Source organism: Rattus norvegicus, chromosome 13 (assembly GCF_021556685.1).
Source record: "Rattus norvegicus strain SHRSP/BbbUtx chromosome 13, alternate assembly SHRSP_T2T, whole genome shotgun sequence".
NCBI lineage: Eukaryota > Metazoa > Chordata > Mammalia > Rodentia > Muridae > Rattus > Rattus norvegicus.
Genome location: NC_141546.1, coordinates 76,834,271 through 76,859,236, shown reverse-complemented (window position 1 = coordinate 76,859,236; position 24,966 = coordinate 76,834,271). Strand labels below are relative to the sequence as shown.

Sequence of the window (24,966 nt, the reverse complement as noted above, 5' to 3'; positions counted from 1 at the left end):
AGCTTTTCCCCATACACCTGCACTACTCTACAAGAGAATCCACAGAGGAGCAAGGAACCAATGAGTTTAGGTGGCTAGCGGGACACCAAGGAACCAGTGAGTTTGGGTTGCTAGAGCGACACCTGGGAATCCCTCTGGCTCCTGTAACCACTGGTTCTCCAAATGGGTTCCCTAGTAACATCCCAGGAGCTAGTTAGAAATGCCTGTGCCTGGACCCCACCCAGAGGTACAAGATGTGGAACACAGGTTCCTCCATGTTTCAATCTACCGTGAATTAACGAGCCACCAGGTGAGTCTGAGGAACAGTAACTGTCAGAAAGTCCAGGCTCGCAGTTCTCTATCCCCTCTTGCTGACTGTGCATGAGACTCCGCAGGTGGGTGTGGCGCTGAGGTTTGTACCCACTGCTTTATCATTGCCTTCAACCCATCCTTCCTTTGATTGGGTAAAGGTATCAAGAGGGCTGAATACAGAGCTGACCTCTACTGCCCTGCGTCTTGCTTTGGGAAGCCCCATAGGCCGTTGGTTCTTAGGTACCCTCAGTTTTTGTTTGTTTTCCGTTAATTAATTTATTTATTCACTTTACATCCTGATCCTAGCCCTACCGGTCCCACAGCCCTTCCTCCCATCCCTCCTCTCCCTCCACCTCTTAGAAGGGGGAGATCTCCCCTGTCCACCAAACTACCCAGGCAACTCATTCTGGACTAGGATCATTCTTTCCCTCTGAGGCCAGACAAGACAGCCCAGTTAAGATCCGCAGGCAGGGAAGAGAATCAGAATCGGGGTAAGTCCCCGCTCTAGTGGTTAAGGAATCCACATGAAGACGAAGCTGCATATCTGACACGTGCGTGCTTCTTTGGTTGGTGTTTCAGTCTCCGAGAGCCTCCAAGGGTCCAGGATAGTTTACTCTGTTGGTCTTCTTGTGGGGTCCCTGTACCCTCCGGGTAGGAACCCTCAGTTTTTATTAGCCTTTTCCCAGAGACCTTACCTGGGGTGTTCCAGAACTGGTAAAAGGAACCATTTATCTGAATCCTCTCCTAAGAGGCTTTTTTTTCCTTCAGACCTTGGTCCAGGTTACAAGAGCCCTTTGTATCCTTACCCGTTTTATTAGACTATCAAACAGGGAAATACATGACTTTTTCCTTCACATATTTAGTTTTAAATATGAGCGATGAGGAGGAGTTTCATTGCCCAGGGATACAAGTGACCCACAGTTGGTCTTTCCACTATTCAGAAAGCAACCAGAGTGATTATGTTTGTGGATCTGCACTACGCGGTACCCTAAGATTAAGGTCATATGTGAAAGTCCTCCCCTCTGCAAAGGGCTGAAGCAAAGCTCCTATTCTGTAAAGTGGGTATGAGAGTCCTTCCTTGCTCTCCAGACACACACCTTTGCTGAAGCAGGGAGCTCTGATGTCACCTAAGAACAACTTGCTCTTAGGCAGTTTGCCTCTAATCAGTAGTACTCCCACTTGTCAGGGGAGGTGAGCTGGCAGCTTTCTGGAAACTTTGACATTTGCCTTCAAGCCTCCCAGGGAGAAACATAATGGCTCTGATACACCTCCTCCCGGGGAAAACCAGAATCCTCCCTCCCTTTGTAAAATGCCCAAAAGGAAAGACTTGGTGGGTAGCCTCTGATTGCGTGCCAGGAAAGGGTGGGGCAGGTTATACCTGCCTACCCAGCCTCCACAGATGAAATGTCAGCCAGAAGATGAAATATCCCTCCCTGAAGCCACAAGGTCATGTTTGGTGCCCATTTCCTCTTGAGAAGGAAGGCAGTCAGAGCCTGAGTCAAGCCCAGGACCAGTGAGGCTCCGAAGTCACAGAATGAGGCCTTGATTTCCTCTCTGAAATGCATGCACTTATATATGGCATGTTGAGCCTTCTATCCTCCACTACCAACTCCTCCTGGTGCCTTTACCCTATCTCCCTCCCATTCTGTCTCTCTGTCTCTCTGCCTTCCTTCCTTCCTTCCTTCCTTCCTTCCTTCCTTCCTTCCTTCCTTCCTTCCTTCCTTCCTTTCTCTTTTTCTTTCTCTTCCTGTGTTGTTGTTATTAATAACCAAGTCTCTGTTCAGTCCCGAGCCCTCAGCCTCCGTCTGGGTTAGCGTAACAGTGCTGGGAGACTGGACTTTGCTACCTGTCCCTCTGGATGTTCCCTTGCAAAGGACTGCCTGTGTCATCGTCACCTGATGGATGGGAAAGCAGTAGGTGCCAAACTCCACCTAGAAGAGCGATGTGGCAGTGTTTGGCTGAGTCAGTGGTGCGAAGTGTCTGGTCATGGGATGAAGGATTACCACGTGCTGCTGATCAATTTCTCCTGGCTGCCACTCTCTCTTTTCCCTGGATATGTGTGGACATCAACCAGCCCAGCCCATTGTGAATATCAACCGGCTCCAACACTTGAGAGAGAGCATTTGATCCCTTGGAAAAACGTAGTCTCTGACTTTCTCAGTGCCTGTACTGCCTTATATCCATCTTTAATGAGATGCAAATAGCTTATGGGAATTAAGGCAATTAACACAGGCAAATGGATCTTGCCTGGTGTGAGGTATGTGATAGGTATGCGCAGTATTAACACCAGTAACACTTCTTATAGTCCTCCGGAATGTGCATGTTGCTTACTGAAGAGCGAACACTATAGTAATAGCAATGTGCCGAAGGAAGCTATTTATCTGGTTCCTACTCCCATCCATGGCTCGACCTTTCCCCTCGCTTGTCATAAAGAGATTGTATCTCCTTTATAAATATCCTTATGTTTTCAAACACTGTGGCTACCTCACCTCCCCAGTGGGTGAGCTTTGGGGGCCTCGCCCTTTGCCACTGCCCAACGCACTTCCGTAGATACACTTCTATGATCCATTTGATCATTTTTAAAAGTAGCTCCTTTGGCCTTTGAGCTATGCTTTCAGTGTATTTCAGGGGGAGTTAATCAGCATACAAAAAAACCTAGATGCCAAATCTGTGTTCTCTGTCGGTGACTTAGTATCTCAGAAAACCAAGGCTTTCCCATGTCCATAAGGGCAAAAATTAATCCACCTTTGCAAGTATGTAGGTTTTGTTCTAAGGAAATTTCCTAGTTGCTGAAAGGAATGTCAGTGAAGATAATACCCACCCCCCAAAGGCTCTACCAATATCTTGAGGCTCTGTGGTGCAGGAGCACTTGTATCTGTCCTTGACAGAAAGTAAATTCAAAGGATCTTTAATTGTACTTCCAGGAGATCACTAGAGGTTTCCTCTAATTGTGGTAGAGAAATATAAAACTCCAGTCACAGAAATATTTGTATATAGCTTCAATATGAGGGACACAAGCATAGGGAATAGTTTATAACCCTAAGGACCGCCGCTTGCTTTGGGCTATGCAAGCATCCCTCTTAATGAGGCCTGACCCCCTTATCTACCTGTACAATGTGCACATACCACATTTGAAACAATGTATCTCATTACCTGTTAGCAACACAGAACCCCCACCTGTATCGGCTACATGCATGCCTTATTCTAAACAATGGAATAAGGCCCTCCTCCCCTTAAAGGCCATCAAACTTAGATTCTATTCAATCATACTGTGTTTATGTCAAAGTAGGGGAGGAAGAAAGCCAATCAGCCTTAACTGTGGTTTTACGTTTTGTTTGGTTGGTTAGTTTTTTGAGATTTATTTATTTTTACTTTATGTGTGTGGGTTTTTTGCCTGAATGCGTGTCTGCGTATTACTTGTGAACAGTGCCCTCAAAGGCCAAACAATGACATGGGGTGTTCTAGGTTACAGCCACCATGTGGTTGTTGGAATCAAACTCAGATCCTCTGGATCACTGCTCTTAATCATTGAAATTATGCACAGTAAGGCAAACTATGTTCTCATGGTAAACTTTTAGGGGAAATTCCTATTCACCTTACTATCCCTATGCATAATTGGGCATTTGTGTGGTTGCAATGGCATGCATTATGGAAAGGAAGATGCACATTAAAAAATCATGTAACAATCTGCCAATCAAGTCAATGAGCCATCAGCACTATACCTCACCTCTTGCAACCAAATTCCACCTTCTCTCAAACCCCATCAAAGAAAATCCCAAACTATAATCGAAGTACCTTCACTCACATGGCTTACTGTCAATCTAGCTAATCTGTACTATTAGTTCACCCTGAATAAGGTTTTCCTGCTACTTTGAAATCCAAATGTGCCTTTAATTCTTGAGCAAGATGCCAAGAATCTAGAAACACAGAGCGCAGAGCCTGACCATCACTAAGCAAAATATGCCTTCTTACTGAATAAGAAAACCATAGACCCTGAGGCAAAACTCAAACCACGCTGCCTGCCATCGGGATAGCAAAGGCAAGCAAGTAGGAGGAGAGACCACAGAAGTGCGAGGGAGTGTCCCTAAATCATGGAACCAGACCGAGACAAATTCCCCACAGAATAATATGATTACAAAGAGCACAAGTCAAGTGTTTGAAGCAAACTGTTAGAGAATCCATCTGTATAATATGGAAATGGTCTAATGGAACCCTGAAGCAATTTAGGGGGAAGTTAATGGCTACTAATTGGAAAGTTAACTTTAGGAGAGAGAACACATAGAATAGAGCCCTTTACCATACTAATGCTAAGCCATTTTATTTTCTGCAAATCTTAGGTGATTTTTAGTTGTGAGATTTAGTTGTGTTTCACTAAAACAGATCCTTACAGATGTCCCGAGTTACTGTGAAACAGGGTCTTGTCTACTCTCAAGGGGAAAAAAAGTAGGTGGGGGAGACGTATTTTAGATAATCTTTCTACTCTGTCTGAGCTCTACCTCCATCCCAGAGATCAGCTTTTCTTCTGAGGTCTAAGGTCCACAAAAGCACGCTATTACAAGAGCAGCGATGCCTGTGGCATGCCGCCTTTCAATTCTGACTCTTGAACTGAGGTGGCAAGAGAGTATGAGTCATTCTCTGTCAAAATCAACTTGAAATGTGGGTTCTCTTTCAGGCTGACAGTTTCAAAATGGTCCGAGGCAAAGCCCATGTTTCTGAGGCTGAACACAGTGCAGCCAGGGACTGCTGCGTTTAGGGAAGTGCAGAGAGAGAGGAACAGTCTCAACACAGGCACAACATTGAGTGATTGAGTTGTTGTGGTTGTTGTTGTTTTGTAACACTGTTGTTTTGATACCTTAAGTGATTCCTACAGGTTATGTTTTGAAGGCTTGGTCCCCAACACAGCAGTGTCAGAGATGAGAGCTCTGTTTTAAGGTTTCCATTACTATGAAGAGATACCCATGACCAAGGTGACTCTTAAAAAGGACAACATCGGGGTTGGGGATTTAGCTCAGTGGTAGAGCGCTTGCCTAGGAAGCGCAAGGCCCTGGGTTCAGTCCCCAGCTCCGAAAAAAAGAACCAAAAAAAAAAAAAAAAAAAAAAAAAGGACAACATCTAATTGAGCTTGGCTTATAGGTTCAGAGGTTCAGTCCATTATCACCATGGCAGGACACATGGCAATGTCCAGGCACTGGAGGAGCTGAGCGTTCTACATATTCATCCAAAGGAAGCCGGAAGCAGACTGTCTCCAGGAAGCTAGGAGGAGGGTCTCAAAGCCCACTCACACTTTTTCCAACAAGGCCACACCTACTCCAATAAAGTCGCACCTCCTAACAGTGTCACTCCCTGGGACAAGCATATTCAAACCACCACAGGCCCTGGCCTCATTATATGCTTCTGCCATGGCATCCTACCTCACTTTAGGCCCAGAGATTCTGTGTTAAAGCAGGTATTGCTCAGTGTGTTCTGTCAGGGCCACAGACAGCTGGTGGACACAGACATCTTCCTCCACAGCAGCTGAACAGACGTATTTGGCTCACCTTTCAAATGCCTGCTGGGAGAGTTCCTAATAGAGCACTTGAGTAAGGCTTTGGCCACCTGCTAAGGAAAACATGGAACAAACAGAATGTAGTTATCGACCTGGCCGACAGTCCTTTGAACGGTTCCTCATGAATGGTGAAAAGAACTAGTTTTGAACCAGATAGGGCTGTGAACCATCCAGCCGCAAAAGACAAAGGAACCCTCTAACTAACAAGCAGCCACAGCTCTCTGAAGTTATGAATCACTAAGCACAGTTACGGTGATCTCATTAAGAGATGTGGTTACCAGTAGGTTGGGATGCTTCCTTTCCTACCTGAGCGCCCACCACAGGGTTCTGGCAGTGACCCAATGGGCAGTTCTGCTGCTCAGAAGTTAGACAAAAAGAGCACAAGGAATAAATTTGATCCCAGTTTATTTCATTAACTTCACAGACTATTAAAAAAAAGAAAGTTCTTTTGTTTTGTTTTGTTTTGTTTTGTTTTTATTGATTACGGCATTTGGGTTAAAGAATGAGTTGAGGCTCCTTGTAAGTGTCAACATTTACCTTGTGGGCTTCAGTGAATTTCAGTGTGGGGGAGGGGAAGAAAAGAACTGAGTCGCTAATAGGGAATGGCTTATTGTAAGTTTCTGGGTGTTGCGATTCAAACTCTTATTTTAATCGGCTTTTCATTACTATAGCAGATGTGAATTGCTGTCTTGGTGGTTCTGTAGTTGTTTGGCCCCCATTGCTTCTGGCTCTCCAGTGAAGCATTATAGCATGGCCTAGAACACACAGCAGAGCAAAACTACTCATCTCTTTGCTAGGAAGCAAAAGTGGAAGTGTGGAAGTGTCAGGAGTCCTTTATCCTGCCCAGAGGCACATTCCTCAGTGACCTCAAGGCCACTACCACTCTGGAGACCAGACCTTTAACATACAGGCCTCTGTGGGGCATTTACCATTGAAGCTACAGTACTCTCCACGGACACTCACTGGTGTCAGCAGCTTTTTTCATGGGTCACCCTTTACCTGTTTTCTAGAACATTCACCCTTATCTCATCCACATGGGACACTAACTGGGATAACAGTATCCTAAAACTTCTCTTGGGGCAGAAAAGACAAAGAAGACTTGATTCTACAGCCCAAGAGGGAGGGGGCAGGGGGACCAGAGCAAGGTCAGGCAGGAACGTGGTGCATCCACGTCTTGTTATTTATTTTTAAACCACTTGCTCTAACCTTACAAGGAAACCTAGCCTGGGAGAACAGCACTGCAGGCTGTGGCAGACCTGAACAGGCACCACCGAGACCTCTGCAGAGACTTTAACTGTGCTGCTACTCGGGGTCCACTCGCATGCGCAGTTCCCAGCCACTGATGAGCCACGCAGAGACGATTAAGGCAGATGCGTTCCTAGTAAGCTGACAGACTTGCCGCATAAGGGTCTGGCTTGAGAGCAGCCTATCAGTTAGACTGGGGCTTTACCATAACTGTGTTCCAGTTCAAAGATCTATCTCACTTCTTTCTCTTTCTCTGCCTCTGCCCTTTCTCGGTTGTTAAGCCTGCAGTCATAGTCTGCACACACTCTCTCCCTTCTCCTATGTTCCGTCCTCTTTATCTCTCACTGGCTTTGACTCCAGTAAATCTCCCAAAGCACACTAACCCTAAGACCAACTTCTCAGAGCCTTCAATTAACATATTCAATGACAGCGAAAAATGGTTATCATCAACAGTAATCTACTAATTATATTTTCTATGCATGATACTACACCAGGAATGAGGAGTAGAGAAAGAATACTAAGAGGCACACGGATCATGGTTTCTACCACCACAAAGCCTTTCACCAACTAGGTAATGTGGGTCTCATAGATACCGAGATGAACAATAGAAAGTCCAGGATGTACTTTTAACAGTGTCGTGTAATTACTCATTTTAGCAAGACTGATGTTTTCCAAACCGTAAGCCAAGACATGTTACATGACTGTGAATTGACAGCAGGGAGTCACATGCTGCATCATTTAAAATGAAAGAGAAGATACCAGAAGACATTCATACAGAAGCACATCATATGTAATATTATAATATGAAACTTTTATATGTGCATACGTTTGATCATTGACACAATTATATGTAGACAGCAGATTATATTTTAAAATGTGCTTGTAGGTCACCATCAAAAGGTTAGTGATTTAATTATCCTTCTTAAAAGCATGACCAGTAATCTCTCCAATGCCCATATCCTGGCAGTGTCTGAATAGATTATATATATATGTGGAATATATATATATATATATATATATATTCCCATACCTCCCCCCACCCAGTCTCTACAAAGATGTCCTCACTCCATCCACCCCATCAGACCTCTAAACTTCCAGTCTCTTGAGGGTTAGGTGCATCTTCTCTGACTGAACCCAGACCCGGGAGTCCTCTGCTGTATATGTGTTGGAGGTGTATGCTGCCTGGTTGGTGATCCAGTGTCTCAGAGATCTCGGGGGTCCAGGTTAATTGGGACTGCTGGTTCTCCTAGATGTAGGTCTTCAACAGTCATTTGTTGATGATGTTTGCTGAAAAAGGGAAGATAAAAGTCATCTACCTCTTTAAGAATAGAAAAAGTGGAGGAAGAGAAAGAGGAAGAACATTCCAGGGCTGTGACATAATCATAGAATCAAAGGTCAGGGTACTCTGGTCTTATAGTGAAATAGACGTTCCATGTGTTGTTGGATCTCTAGATTAACTAATATTAGTATAGAGAGAAATTAAGGAAGAAGATGTTGGCCAGAAATTAATGTCAAAATGACCAGCAAGATTCTCCAAGCATGATTTTTCTATAATAAGTTTATCAAGTAATAATGTCAAAATCATATACTTACACAGAATATGCGTGTGTTTGGTGGTGGTTCATTTATTTGAAGGGTCTCAACATACATTTCTTTTTAAAGATTTTTAAATTTTTTATTTTTTATGTTCATGAGTATTTTGCCTACTTATACGTAAGTGCACTATATGTATGCAGTGCCTTTGGAACTCAGAAGAGGGTACTGGATCCCCCTAGAACTGGAGTTATGGAGTGTTGTGAGCCACCATATGGGTATTGGGCATTGAACTTGAGGTCCTCTATAAGAGTAGCAAGTACTTTTAACTGCTAAGCCACCTCTCCTGGCCCTCACTTCATATTTTTGTTATATACTGTTCATCTCAGACATTTTTGGGGGCAGGACCAGAGAGGCAGCAGTATCTTTTCCTAGCAGAAGGCAGTGAAATTTCTTAATTCTACTTCCCTGTAGCGAGCCAAGATGGGCACTTGGTCTGAAATGAAGTTACTCTATTTAGGCTGCTGCTTCTAGAGTTCATTATTCTTGTAAAGATGCACAGAGGGCCCTGGTTCTTATTCAGTATAACTATAGGTGTTTGTCTCTTTAAACAATTTATTGTTCTATGTAGGAGTGACTCAAGTGCCACTGTTCATGAATGGCAGTCAATAGACAATCTGTGGGAGTCACTTCTCTTCTTCCAATCTGTGGGGCACCAGATACTGATTTCATATCACCAAGGTTGATGGCGGATACTTTGACACATTGAGCCATCTTGTTGACCTCTAAGTATTTATCTCTTGCAGGCGATCAAGTGTGATAGAGTCAGTCATATCATTATCTCATCCTTCGGGGAGATGGACTGGTTATATATTCTTTGTTAGTGTCTTGAGTGTTTCTCATGATGCCTAAAATTAAATCAAGTTTAATTCTTTTTTTTAAAATTTATTCATTTTATGTATATGAGTACACTGTCGCTGTCCTCAGACACACCAGAGGAGGGCATCGGACCCCACCACAGATGGTTGTGAGCCACCATGTGGTTGCTGGGAATTGAACTCAGGACCTCTGGAAGAGCAGTCGGCACTCTCAACCACTGAGCCACCCCTCCAGCCCTCAAGTTTAATTCTTAAGAACTGTTTAACAACGAAGACAACCAAATGATACCTACATATTACAATGGATATCTATTCTAATACAGATTCATTACCTATGGAAGCCTTGTGACTTTGAGTTACACTAATCTAAGACACTGACTATCAAGTCTGTCGAAGATAGCTGGGCAAGATGGCTCAGTGACTATAGTTGCTTGCTCTGCAAGCTTGACAACCTGTATTTATCCATCAGAACCCAGGTAAAGTTGGAAGGAGAGTTAGGTTTTCGAAGTTGTACTCCATAATCCTCATGTGCGTGCGTGCGCGCGCACACACACACACACACACACACACACACACACACACACACACACACGTTTGTTCATTTGTTTGAATCTGGTAAGGGTAACTGAACATCTTACAAGACCCCTTAGTTTCTAGCTATTGCCTTTAGTTCTGTCTGTTTTGGGCAGATGGAACCTCCTACCTCTGTACTTAGCCTAAGGGTAGCTTCAAGACTCTGTTCTGGTTTCTCCTGACATGCCAGAACAGTGTTGAATGGCAGACCAAGGGCTGATTCCTTAAGGAACAGCTAAGATGGTCATAATCCACACCTTCGCCCTTGGCAAAACTAATTTTCCTCTAGTTGACTGGATGAAGACATTCTTTGTGTCCAGATCATTCACATTAAGTCAACAAACTGTGTGATGTCATGACTGGCTATGGTATTCCTAACCACCTCTGAACAAAACTGTCCATGTTTAATACCACATATCATCATAATCTATCACAAAAAAAGCATAGGCTCTGGACTCGTTTCTCACTGTTAACAGGAAAAAAAAAACAAACCATGTTTGATTAGTACCTAGAAACTTTGAGTTCAGGGAACTATAAAACACAGCAGTAAGTTCAATGCTTCTCTTCAAGCTATAGCTAGGTCAAGACTATTAAAGAGACACTGGTCATAGGAATATAACCTACAGTATAATGGCTAGTAATGTATATATGACTACTAAAACCTAGTGTCTTTCTTCCTTCGGCTTCTACTAAACCTAAGAACCTTTTTCTGTCTCATGGGATCCTCTCTGGAGCCTTGTCTGCTAGTAGATGCTAGGTAACTTTCTCAGGGAAAATGCTGAAAAAGCCCATCGGAATCGTGTTTTCCCTCATACCTACAGCAGTATGAGAAGGAATGGAAAACTGATGGAGATAGTCCCCAAGGGCTGTGGACCACCTGGTTACTTAACCAGGGAGGACATGGCAGGGACACAGCTATGCAGGCTCTGTGGCACTGCAAAGATAATGGCACACCCTCCCCTTCCTTTCTTGTTCTCCTAACTCTTCCATACATTCATCCCAAGATCCAGACATGCCATATCTTCATCATGTGCCCTCAGCAGTCTCATTATTTCTCTTGTACATGCTGTTATTGCATCTTTCTGAAATGTCTTTGCCATTCCTGCTCTCAACCCTTCTGGTCTCATCTGGGTATCAATCTCCTATCTTAAGTTTTCTTCCTCGTCACGATCACACAGTGTCCTTATAAGACCGAACTCCATCCTCAGATGCTGCATGTGATATTGTGATGTCATCACTCCCTCTCCCCCACCACAGTGAGGGACAGTGAGGACAGTGATGATGAACTCTTACCACATTCCAAGTATGATACTTGGAACATTAGTTCTCATATCAACATTGTAAAGGGGTGCTATAATTTCCACTTTATATATGTGATAAAGGAAGCTTAGAAAGGATTTGTATATGCTTATAATGAATAAAAGTCAGGTTCAAAATTAGAATTCAGATCTGACTTTAAGTCTGTGATTCTTGGTGACATGTCATAGAACTTTTCTTCCCTCCAGTTATGCTGTATGAGTAGCTCAAAGACAGAGATAACACCTTTCATTTCTGTATTTCAGAGTCCAGCTCGGTGCCTGGAATGTATTGGTTAATAGGTACACAACATTGTGCTTGGGGATAAGAAATAAATAAGTGGAAATGGAGAGGTGGCTCAAGGGTTAAGAGCAATGGTTACTCTTGTAGATACCTTGAGTTCCACTGCCACCATCCGCATGGTATCCCATAACCATCTATAACTCCAGTTCCAGGGGGTCATCCACTTATGAATTCCATGAGGCATCAGACACATGCATGGCTCACATACATATACCTAAAAATAATAAAATTATTTTTAAGAGATGGTAATGAATTGCCACACTTAGTCATGAGACTCTCAATGCATCTTTGTTGGCTCTGATGTCTATTTGGGGACTCGATTAGACCTGAAATGGAAAGACAATTCCAAGATGCCAGCAAGCGAATATCCTGTAACTTGCCCGAGACCATAGCAGACATGATTAGATTGGGCTAAATTACTACACTTCAAAGAATAGCTGTTCAAAACCAGGTCAAGCACCTATTGGAAAAAATAGACATATTGTTTTTACTCCTAGGAGCTCCCACTAAGGTCTTAACAGTAGTTTAATATTCCACTGGGGTCTGTTTAGACAAATAGGTTGATCTGTTTACAAATTAAACAAATCATTCGTGTGAACTTCCTTGCCAGGCAGGGTTTGCTTAGAAAGCAGCTCTGGACTCAGGACAAGCTGGAAACAGTTTCTCTGTGGAGGTGGAAGGAAAGAACAGGCTGCTTTTGATGGCAAAGATAAGGCCAAGGAGAAGTTATTAACCCATCCCTGGGCTATAGGCCCAGAAAGGCACAATCCACACTATAACCAGCCAGCTCCTTAGAGTTCTCCTCACCTTCCTGGGGACAGCCTCAGCTGCACGGAGCAGACTACGAAGACCTAGGTTCTTCTCTATGCTTCTTTTGTGAGCAGTCAAATAAAAGATGCTTCCTTTTGCTCCTGGGGGAAAGTTCTCTTATGAAAAAAGAAACACGCTTGTGTTGATTTGCATGAAATTTGCATTTCCCACGGTGGCTGGGGCCAGAGTCTCATTTTCAATACCAACTTCTGTATACGTCAGGTACAAATAGAGCTTAACCCAACTCATAAAAATGTCACCCCCACCCCTTTGCAAAGCTGAAGGAATGTGACAACTAGAATTGTCACACTCTTCCAGGGCAGAAAGCACATACTAAAAATCTCACAGGTCTCTCCAGCTGCCACAGCGCCTGCCCTTTCTGTCCTCTTTCAGTAGGCCCTTCCCTGCATCATCCGATGCTTTCTCTACGTTTCCTTATCCGAACTGGGCCTACATGTGCCTGTGCCATCGTCTGTAGCAGACTTACCCTTCTTCGTGTTCTAACCCCAAACGCGCCAAGTCTGACATTGGCTCTCTCAGCTTTTCTGCATTACATTGCCGTAGTCTTCTTTGTGGGGTCTGGAATGACAGGCAATAGTAGAACTTGGCTGGAGGTGACTAAAATAGCTGACAGGTGGATCTGTGGGAAGCAGGTGTCTGTAGAGGACTGAAATGTTGCCCTTTGCTCAGCGTTCACTGAATCTGCAGATGGACTAGACAGACTTTAGGGGAACTAAGACTAGATACATAAGACGTATCTACCAACGAGGGTCAGTGTCCACCTGAGAAGTCTATAGTTTTAAAATGGGGATTCTAAATCAGAATCGGTCTAACCACAGTAGGTGCCTGCTTGTAGAGTCCAGTTGCTGGCGTGGGGTTCAGGCACAAAGGTTTTTATGCTAATAAGCTAACTCTGCTCTAAATTTCAGGGAAATTATGCATCAGTTGCTGAGGTGGAGAGTGAATACTGTCAGGTAAGCTACCTATTTACTGGGAAGATTGCTCGCTGAGTGGTGGAGCTGGTACCCTGGTGGTTCATTTCTGTGCTGAAGATGGATAATATGCGAGAGAGTTCCTATATATGTGCTCATATACACCTAAAGAGAGTCGTACTCTAAGAACACTGATTGTGGCAACTCCAAATATCCACAACAGAATATGAACCAGGAACCCTGACTGCTAATTCTTTTTTCAGCCGCTACCAGAAACACCTTGCAGAATTCTCTTGATCTTTTAAGCTCCGGGTTTTTTGTTGAACTATGTTGTATTTAATGCACTTACCTCACAGGGTGACATGAAGTGCAGCTTCTTAACCTGCCAGATGACTGGTTGTGGGGTTACTAAGGATCTGGCAATAAGAAGAGGTCTCTGAATTTGAAAAAAAGCAAAAGTTAAGTCAAGCAAGGTGTGAACAATCAAGATTACAGCGGGATATCAATAAAAATAAGAGTGTAGTGAGAACTAGAAAAAAATGAAAACAGATTAATATGGAATCACAGGGTAGTTTATAGTCAAAGAGGCCTGATGGGTCATTGTAGAAACTAAAAACTACAATATAAACTCACTTTGGTACAAAAACTGCCTACCTCTAGTGTGGTGTAGTTCTCTTTTTCAGCCAGGATCTGTTCATTTTATCTTAATGCAGTTTTAAAAGTGACAGTTTTTTTCTTTATCCCAGCTAGCTCCCAAATAAATGAGACAGATTATTAGATGTATTTAATAAGCTTGGTGGCACAATAACTGAGCGGTTGTTGATCTCTTCTAATCCTCTAAACTAATTTGGCTACCTCCCAGTCAAAATCCTCCAGATATTGCATTTTAGTATTGATATGGCTCTCTCTGTGCTCCATGCCTGGTCTCGTGGTATCTTCTGGACTCCTCCTCATGGCAAATCCTCTCTTTCTCTCTCTTTTCCCTTTTCTTGCTGTGATTGGAAGTCCAGCCTTATTCTTTTTTTCTGCTCAGTCATTGGCTGATCAGCTCTTTACTGATCAGGAAATCTTTACAATCAGAGAAGACTTAAGGGTTGGGGATTTAGCTCAGTGGTAGAGCGCTTGCCTAGGAAGCGCAAGGCCCTGGGTTCGGTCCCCAGCTCGGGGGGCGGGGGGGGGGGGAAGAGAAGACTTGAGGAGCAATGTTTACACAACATTGAAACAGGAGATTCTTACAATAAGCAATACAATGCCATGTCCAGATTGCAGCTAGACATGGCGGAGGGGCACAGAAATCAGCATGTAAATAATACAAGGATAATCTTTACACAGTGCACCATAACGTTATGCCTACAATCTCTGATTATGTGGTACAGGCACCAAGCCCCAGCAACCTAAGTCCAATCCCTGGAGTCTAAATAATGGAAGAAAAGAACCAGCTACTAGACTGACTGTGATCTCAAGAAAAGCTCGCAAGAAGCTAGCATTGGGACGCATATCAGGTTTTGGTCAGGGAATTATCAAATGTGAACCTTCTTTTATAATGCCTAACTATAATTTTGTCTAATAATATTGACTGTTAAATGGATCAACCCTGTTAGCCTTTTATTCCACGTGTCTTTGAGCCTTGAAAAAAAAAGTTGGCTTCCTTGTTGAGGGTGCTGTGGTCCAAACTTTCCCTACCCCAAACTTGTATGCATACCTGGGTTCTGGACAACTGGACAACTGCTTTCAGACCTTACTCTCCACTGAAGGAGAGAACCCAAGTGCCCTAGAGGAATAGACAGAACAGAGTTAGATGAGAGAGAGAGAACAACTGAGAGAGAGAGAGAGAGAGAGAGAGAGAGAGAGGAAGAAGGAGGAGGAGGAGGAGGAAGAGGAGGAAGAGGAAGAAGAGGAGGAAGAGGAGGAGGAGGAGGAGGAGGAGGAGGAGGAAAGCCAAAGGAAGAGTAAGGTTCTCAGAGTTGATGCTGAATTATGAGACTAAATGCTGAAGATTGCACTTGAATAACTGAGGAGACTTGGTGATCTAGGAAGAATGGAGTAAAAAGAGATCTGGGGTAGCATGCTAAAGAAAAGAGCAGTCAAAGGGGAAGGTAGAGCTATATAGTAGTAATGGTGGCTGAGGGTATTGATAGTAGCAGTGATGGTTGAGGGTATTTATTGAGGTTAGTTGTTTGTCTAATATTCCACTAAACACTGACATGCATATCATTTTATAGGCACCCCATTAAGTATGTACAATAATAACAACTTTATATTTAATAAGTATCTTTGTAATAACAATCATTAATTTACAGATTTGTGAATTTCAATCCACACTAGCCAGTAATTTACAAAAATTAACTTACATGACTAGAATTGATAAGGATCCTATTCAGAGTGGGATCTATTCAACAAATCACTAGATTATTTATTCTTTTGGAAGAGGCTTATCTGGGCAACAGAAAAAATAAGTTTATCTTTATTTCATAAGGAGAATGCTGTTAGAGGCAGTTTCTTTTCTCTTAAGATAAAGATGATAAGAGGATACACATGAGTGGTTGAGAAAACAGTGGAGGCAAAGGAGGTTGAAGATCTGAGAAGATCAGTTCTGGTTTGATGGAAATGTCTGATTGGTGAGATCGAATTTCCCAAGGACCGGAAAGGGTTTCCGTTGCTGCCACAGTAAGTTAACTTGTAATGCAAAAGGAGGAAGAAGGTGTCACTGGAGTTGATGGTTAGGACATAATATTGTGTGAAAAGGAAGTCAGTTATTAACAAATGCTCCGTGTTCTCCTCAACTTATCCTGTCAGGTGGAGTCAGCAACACACACTTGTCATTTCTGGTTATTCCATAGAGACTGATCTAAGAAGGGAAAACAGACTGCCCCTATTATAGACAAAAACCAAATCATGCTCTCTTCTGATGAGGAAGCAATCATCTATGAGTAGTTATTTAACTGGGAACTCTTTTTACTTGAGGGTCAGAATATGAACTTGAGCTGACTCAGACAAAAGGGGACATGCAGCAGATCCCCACGTTTGGAGCGGTTAGTCTTGGGGAAAGTGGTGAACCAAATACTTAACGACTACACACATAAACGTAGTTACTTGTTTTTCAAATGTGGAAAGTGAAATGTGGAGATGTTAGAAAGTTAATACATAGGCTGTGAGATTGCCCCGTGGGGTAAAGGCACTTACCACTAAACCCGATGATCTTAGTCCAATCTTTGGAACCCACAAGGTGGAAACAGAAAACCGACTCCATTAAATTGTCCCCAGCTTCAGATGCACATCATTGTATGCCTTCATACACAGACGCACACAAAATATACTTTTCTTCTTTTTTTTTTTAAGAATATTACCTCAAAGAGACTTTGAGTTAGAACTGATAATAGCCTCAGATTGTTTTTCAACTTTGAGCCCAAATGGTTCTATGTTAAATGCTCTATATTAAATGTTCTATATTAAAAACAGGATCCAGATATAATTGTTACTGGTTTCCAGTTTGGCTTCTCTGTAAACAGAAGCATCTGATTGCAAGTTCATTGCTGATTATACCCTGAAGGAACCGCCCAGGCAGTTCTGACTATATGTTTAAGAGCCACATTCCCTCTTCTCCTATAAGGCAATAGGGAAAACTCAGCAAATTCACCTTGGGCCAGCAAGTCTCTGCTTGCCACCAGCCTGTCTTCATCTGGATTCTTCATGGTGATCTCAATGAGGGCTCCTCCTGCAGTGTCATAATGAGTGAGCAGAAGTGGAGGAAATGGCTGACACAAACCTCCACTCTATCATTTCTCCTTCCATGCCTCGTTAAACAAAGGATCGGCTTCCTCTGTAGCCGCAGGAAGAATATAGACATCGTACGTATACGTTAACAAATAAAGACCTCTTGCTTCTGCTCTGTAACTCTGAGCTTTAAATACTGTAAAGGGAGTGTGGTGGACGACGTCTGGAAACCCAAAGTGTAGGAGGGAGGCTGAGGTAGCAGGCGAGAGACTATGTCTCAAAAGTGACAAAGCGAAAGCAGACAAGAAGAGTGGTCACACAGCTCACATAACGTAAGCACGTTTCCTCTTAGTTACTGGAGTTTGAAAGCGTAATTACTGAATGCTTGGATGTAAAGCAGAGTTACGGGTTTCCTCACAGACGGGCTTTGGCTATGTGTATAGATGGAAGGAAGGAAATTTAAAGAATAGCATACATTTTATTATATATATGTGTGTGTGTGTATATATATATATATATATATATATATATATATATATATATATATCTTAGCCTAAGGTACTAAGTGGATTTCTGATTGAGAAAAACACCTAAGTGGAAACTTAACTACTGGACTCCAGAGTGATGGGCACAGCATAGAGTGATGGGTACAGCATAGAGTGATGGATATGGCATAGAGTGATGGGCACAGCATAGAGTGATGGGTACAGCATAGAGTGATGGGCATAGCATACTAGGCACTAGCCTTGATGAGAGTTATCTGCAAAACTGGTCCCATGTTTGTTTATTTTCCAAGCACCTGTGTTCTCTTCCTCCCCAGGAATTTAGAGTGAACCCTTCATTCATTGGCCTGATCTGTACCATGCTGTTTGCTAGATACTGCTATTCCCTCCCTTGATTCTTACCTCAACTCCATAGCTGTCTCACTAGTCTCATTTTACAGACTTAGGGAATTCAAACACTTTCCCCAAGGTCACAGAAGTAATGAGTAGCCAGCCCTGGTTCTGGAAATTCTAGTCTGTCATTTAAAAATATTAATGTGATTGCATGTATGTATGTGTAAGTAAGCTCGCTGCATTGCAGAAAAACATGAACAGTAAAATACACTAGTTCTAATCTCAGGGTGTACGGGGCAGCTGAGCTCGCAGCCCTTGGGACTGTTTACTCACTGGAGGCACGTGGCATGTGTCTGAAAGCAGATTTATCTTGGAAGAAGCACTCACACCAGTGACATCAGAGGGTCATGCAGCCATGTGGGACCTAGAGATAAGCATTCCTTTGCAAAGCTGGTTGAAACCAAGAGCCATTTGTTAACTTCACGTGAAATATCCTTTTGGCAAACACAAAGTTCTTTGAAACAGGGTAGAAATTATGAGAATTATATCCCAAATTCGAAATAAATAGGGGTTGTGAAGGAGAAAAAAATCAACTATATCTGAACACATTGCTTTAATAATAAAGCTAATGTCTCTTCTGTATAGTTCCTTCCCAGGGACATCATTGTCTGGAGTCCATCACTTAAGTCACTGATAAGTGACCATAAGGTTGGCTGCCTGACCTTCCACTTATTTTTAGGACAGTGACACTCAGTAGCAGATTGTGTTCTGCAGCCCTGGATAACGTATAGATATATTCAAACAAGCACACGTAGACCACAGCAAGCGAGCTGCAGAAGGAGCACTTCTCTCTACCCCTACGATGCCCAGTCAGTTTTGATGCAAAGGAAGAAGAGAGATGTTGCTTTCTGACCATGTGTCTTCAGTAACAGGAAGGCCTGAGACCACACTTTATTTCCTAGGATGTCTTGCAGGGTTTCTATCTGTTAATTATTCTTGTCACAGTTTAGTTTCTTTCTCATTCAGGTTTTTTTTTCTGATTGAAAAATAGATTTTTTCATATGATATATTCCAATTATAATTTTCCTCTCCCAACTCCTCCCTAGACACCCTTCTTTAAATAAAAATAAGTAAATGCATAAATAAATAAAAATAGATAAAAGTTCACACAAAGCTGTCCATTGATTGCCTCCTGCCAAATCCACAGCGACAGAAAAATTAGGTGGCTCTCCCATTGTTCGTTAGGCTTCTTCTGCTGTTCTTCAAGGACCATTCATCTGAGTACATGTATCTATATAAAGAAATGGCTCCTGGGTCCCTGTTAAACGCCAAGCTCAAGGCATGGCACATACATTTTCACAGCTCCCTCTTCCTTTGTCTTTACTGCCCATGTCTCCCCCTTCCCTCTCTCTGTATCCTTTCATCTCAACAGATTTCTGGTGTTGCAAAAATACTAAGAAACAACATCTGAGCATTCTGATGATCCCCCTAGGAGGTTCCCTACGGGTTTTCCGATGATTAATTTCTTCTGCAAAGCCAAGTGCTCAACTGACAGGTAACATGGCTCTTCTCTAAAATGCTCCATACATCAGACATCGGGAGGTAACATTAGGTATATTTTGCAGGATTAAGGCTGAGAATCTGGATTGGTTCCTTGCTAGAGCACAGGGGTGTCATCCCGGGACAAGGAGAGCAGAATTAGTAGGGGTGGTGATATAGATAGAGGATAACAGGGTTTGGGGGACCTTTTGTAAAATAATCCCAAGTGATTTTTTTTCAGCCATGCTCTCTACAACCCTCTGGCATATGGGGCAATTTTTTCTCGAACACATAGCTCAAGGTAAATCAATTTTCTTTCTTTTCCTTTAGTAAATAGGGTTTTGTCCCCATGTTTTGACTGGTGTGTCCTTCTCAAGTAACTATGCACATGTATGCTGTCTCTGTCAGGGAAATGCACCTAGCCATTGAGACTGTAGGAAAGACAGAGGAGGTGGATCTGAAGGGGAGGAGGAGTTGGAAGGAACTGGGAGTAGTAGAAGGAGGGGAAACTGTAAGGAAATATATTATGTGAGAAAAGTATCTATTTTTAACAAAAGAGGGGGAAGACTCAATTGTATGCCTTCCTCTTCCTCAGCCCTTTTTAGAGTTCAGCTTCCTGCACCCCTCCTTTCCCTTTTGAGCTCTGTAGCATATGCACACCGGGACAAGGGAAAGACAAGAGTAAACCTCCACTGTGAAAACAGATATGATACAGAAGATAAAATTCTCTAGGCTTGGAAGAATAGCCTGTTTGTGTATGTGTCTTGGTCAAGAAGCAGAAAGCAGATGATGCGGATGGCAGAAAGGGTCTTGAGAAAGGGCGACAAACGCAGAGAAAATCATTAGAGAAAACTGATGGAAATAAGATGTCACCATCTGGGAATGATGCCTTACTTCTGAAAAGTCGTTTTCCATTGCTCCTTCGCGTGGTGATTGTCACGTGTTCTATTTGTCCCTCATCTTTCAGCGATTAACTGAGCTTAGAAACTCACCAAGACCTCAAATTTCACCTCAGCAGTTATGAAATACTGTGTTTTAGAAGAGGCCACCCCCTTACACACACACACACACACACACACACACACACACACACACACACAGAGAGAGAGAGAGAGAGAGAGAGAGAGAGAGAGAGACTGACTGACTGACTGACTAAAGTGTTCTTCAGCATTTAATTGTTGTAGCAAAATACCTGAGACAATCAAGGCAAAAGAGGAAAGGTTTCTTTTGTCTCAGATGTTTCAGTCCATGTCAGGCAGGCCCTATTGCTTATGGGTCTGTGGTAAGGCAGGACACTGCAGCGAGAAAGTCATGGTGTAGCCTGTTGCTCACCTTCAGACAACTGCAAAGAAAAAGGAACAGGAAGGCCAAGATCACCAGAACTGCTTCCCTGGAGGCCCCATCTTGTAAAAGTCTCTACTATTTTCAACAACATTAACCCTCAAGGGCCTAAACCACAGTGTCTACTAACATGCATTTAACCCCATAAATGATGCTGTTTTCCCCTCCATTTACATACTTCTGGCCAAAACGGTAATCAGAGTAGCTTACCCTGAATGTATGTTCTGATCTCCAACCCACTCAAGCCAGCCCCACTTCCTTCAGATGCCAAACCAAACCCCAAATGTACTCAGTTTTTATTTAGCCTCCGTTTTCTTGTCATGTACATATATGGTCTCACAGCAGAGCAATGACACAGCCTATAAATAAAATGTGTGTCTGAAAAACAGATGTGAGTATCTAATTTTTCTTCCCTAATAGACATATTTGGGATCACAAAAAAGTAGGCCTTTTAATACCTTTTCCAGATCAAACCCTAAGGATAGTTATACTTATTTTTTTACATATTTACACATATTTATTTATGATATATTAATATAACAAAAATATTTATACATCTTTTTATATATTTCTGGCCAGACACACATTACACTTATCACGCCTGATAACTTGTGGTTTTTAGATGATAGGACTTTGAAATAAACCCAGGAGGTATTGGAGGTTAAGCCTTCCTTCCTTCCCTCTGTTCATTTCTCCCTTCTTCCTTCTTGCTTCCTTGATTGCCTGTCTTTCAACAAATACCATTTGCAGATTGTATGTGTGCAGGTGTATTTGATTGTGTAGGTGTCTGGTGGGCCACAGTTCCGGAACTGTTTCCTGTACCCGGAAAGGCGCCAAGGTGCAGCGATACCATGTATGGCATAAATAGCTTTCCTACTAAAGAGAAGCCCCACTTCTATTTTTTAAATAGGTCAGTTTATAGCCCAGGGCTCACTGTTTATTTTATTAACATTTTGACCACCTTCAGGAAGCTCTGCCGGGAGGCTCTGCCTCACTAAAGCATAGATTCTAGGTTATGTATTATAAGTACAGATAAAAAGTTTTTGCATACACAAGGGTAGAAACACAGGCCAGGGTTCACAGAGGGAGTTTAGGAAAAAAAAGAGCAGAGAAAGAAGAGACATAAGACGATAGGGAGAGGTGCGTAGTGGGACTATCTTCCTGATGATGTCTCCCGTTGTCCTCTGCTAAGTCAGAAACGGAAGCAGTGCTGCTTGTTTCTGCATGCACTGAAGACAATCCGGGCAATCACACAAAGAAAGGCTGTGTCCGCACCATTCATTACTCTGGGCTTCTTGCTTACATTGTAATTTATTTACACTCAGTACCATGCCGTTTACATCTGTCACGCACCCATGAGAAGCATAGGTAAACCAGAAACTGAGCTTCTGGCCTAGGACTTTACTTGATGGGGAAGAGACTCAATACAATAGCTAGATGGTATAAATATTACAAGACAGTACCATCTAATATACAATTATGTGAAACTTAAACCATAATGTAAACAATGTATTGTCACCGTTATACCGGATGACGTAATCCCCACAGTGACACACACTATGTCCTCCTTTTTCACATCGGCGTGGAAATACAAACATCCGCATTCATGATGGTGGCAGAGCTTAAACATTAACTATAACTAGAGTATAAATATGTTTATAACCAGGTTTCTTAAGCCACACCTTGAATGAAGTGCGATAGAATTATTTTATTTCCTCTTGTAAGAATCACACATCAAGGAGCTGGGGAAGAAAGTTCTGGAACAGTTGCTCTGTGATCATAGGGAGGTGAAAATACAAAGAACACCATGTGGAAAAATGAAAGACAAAAGATGCTTTGTGTACCTTTCACAATCCATGCCACGTTGGCAACATTGCAGAGAAGTATAATTTATTTATTTTTTATTAGATATTTTTATTTACATTTCAAGTGTTAGCCACTTTCCCCCACCCAACCACCCACCCCTTCCTGAGAGAAGTATAATTTAGAAAGTGTAAAATACCCTGCACATTTAGGAAAATATTTCCAGCAGCTGCAATTGACTTAAAAGCAGAGCCAGTGAATTACAGTTACATGAATACATAGAGCATATTTAATTTCTCAGTGTATAAGTAGACCCAGAAAGTGGTGAAATTAAAAACACACCCAAGGTTTAAAATTAGCCAACATGATCTAAAAGACAGATGAGGGCTAATAGTTACATTCCAAGCAGAGGGGTGGTTGGAGAGATGGCCGAGAACATTCGTTGCTTCTCCAGAGGACCTGAGTGTGGTTCGCAGCACCCGCATGGCTGGAGGCAGGCGCGACCAACTGTAACTCCATGTGCACCCCACTTCCACTTCCCCAGAACTCTTCTCCCCTTCATAATAGCTCCCTTTCTAGTCAGAATGTAAAGACTTCTTTTAATTCCGTGTACATATATGTGTCTGTGTGCATACATGCTCCATGAATGGGGGGGGGGGTCTCCCAGAAACCAGAAGAGTGTATCAGATCCCCCTGAAGAACATCATGTGGAAAGATGTGGTAAAATACACATTTTTACATTTAAAAATTTAAAATGCACATTCGCTTGGAAGTGTCACAGTGAAACATAGTACTGCGTATGCTAATTAAACTATTAAGTTCTGTTTAGTGTTATTAAGTCTCATTCTTGTTTTTATACTTTTTTCCTTCAGTGCTTTGTCTTTGCACCAAGTCTCACACTGTGGCTTGCACTGGTCTGGAACTCACGATGTGGCTGAGGCTGACCTTGAACTTATGGCCATCTTCCTGCCACCATCTCCTGAGTACCTGGAACTTGAAAACTTCTTGGAATATAATCTGCTTTCCAGGATTATTGGAGATGAAACTAAGCGCTGGCAATCATCAGATGAGCTAAACGTTTCTGAGAAGTTTGGTTTTACTGTTCCAGCTTACAAACGATCTAACGGAGATCATATTACTTAGCTGTGCTTTTCATTTTTAGTTCACTTTAAGTTCAACTGCTGTATAGCACATGCTTAAGACGCAGAAACAAATCCACAGACCACATGAAGCTCAAGAAGAAGGATGACCAAAGTGCGGATGCTTCACTCCTTCTTAAAAGGGAGAACAATATTCTTAGGAGGAGATATGGAGGCAAAGTTTAGAGCAGAGACTGAAGGAACGCCCATTCAGAGCCTGCCCCACAGGTGGCCCACATATATACAGCCACCAAACTAGATAAGATGGATGAAGCTAAGAAGTGCAGGCTGACAGGAACCAGCTTTGGATCTCTCCTGAGAGACACAGCCAGAGCATGTCAAATACAGAGGTCAATGCTAGCAGCAAACCACTGAACTGAGAACGGGACCCCTGTTGGAGGAATTAGAGAAAGGATTGAAGGAGCTGAAGGGGCTTGCAGCCCCGTAAGAACAATGTCAACCAACCAGAGCTCCCAGGAACTAAACCACTACCCAAAGACTACACATGGACAGACCCATGGCCCTAGCTGCATATGCAGCAGAGGATGGCCTTGGTGGGCACCAATGGGAGGAGAAGCCCTTGGTTTTGCCAAAGCTCTATCCCCTAGTGAGTGTAGGGGAATGTCAGGGCAGGGAGGCAGGAAGGTATGGGTGGGTGGGGGAACACCCTCATAGAAGAAGGGGGAAGGGGATCGGATAGGGGGCTTATGGACCAGAAAGCAGGAAAGGGGATAACATTTGAAACGTAAATTTTAAAAAATCTGATGATGATGATGATGATGATGATGATGATGATAAAGACACAGAAACATGCCGCTTCCTAGATCGATATTATTGACCTGCTCCTTGCTTATCATCGGCTTGGTTGAATGTCCCTTTATGTCAGGGATAACTCAAAGCACTGTCGGGGATATAGGAGTGGCTATACAATCCCTGCCTTTCTAGCTGAGGATCCATTGATCAGAGTGTAAGAATGTAATGATGATTCATGGCGTGGAAGCCCCCAAAGTAGAGGGACTGAGAAGGAGAGCTCTGTCAGAAAAGAAGAGCTTCTGGAGACAGTGGCCATTGAGCTGGCTTGCGAATGCATCCTACAGAAACGCTGTATTATCAACAGCCGCTAACCTTGCTTGGGAGCGGCACTGTTAGTCTTTGTCAATTATTCAGTGATGAGGGATAATTAACGTA

General features: G+C 42.8%; 1 protein-coding gene and 1 long non-coding RNA gene across 4 annotated transcripts in view; one reads left to right on the top strand and one right to left on the bottom strand.

Moving 5' to 3' along the window:
• Nucleotides 1–12,590, bottom strand: part of Pigc (phosphatidylinositol glycan anchor biosynthesis, class C) — a 117,565-nt gene extending 104,975 nt beyond the window's left edge. For both annotated transcript variants that reach the window (XM_087581330.1, XM_087581336.1), the window contains exons 1-2: nucleotides 12,472–12,590; nucleotides 8,166–8,368 (exon numbers count right to left, since the gene is read on the bottom strand). The gene's annotated coding sequence lies outside the window, so the exon portion shown is untranslated. The remainder of the gene's footprint in view (nucleotides 1–8,165; nucleotides 8,369–12,471) is intronic.
• LOC148001725 (uncharacterized) lies at nucleotides 107–24,592 on the top strand. 2 transcript variants are annotated; one of them, XR_015636101.1, is made up of 4 exons: nucleotides 131–289; nucleotides 13,404–13,448; nucleotides 14,783–14,914; nucleotides 23,512–24,592. It is a non-coding gene; the product is annotated as an uncharacterized LOC148001725 (long non-coding RNA). The 2 variants fall into 2 exon arrangements; XR_015636100.1 differs by lacking the exon at nucleotides 23,512–24,592 and having other exon boundaries at nucleotides 107–289; nucleotides 14,783–14,994.
• The last annotated feature ends 374 nt before the right edge of the window (nucleotides 24,593–24,966 follow it).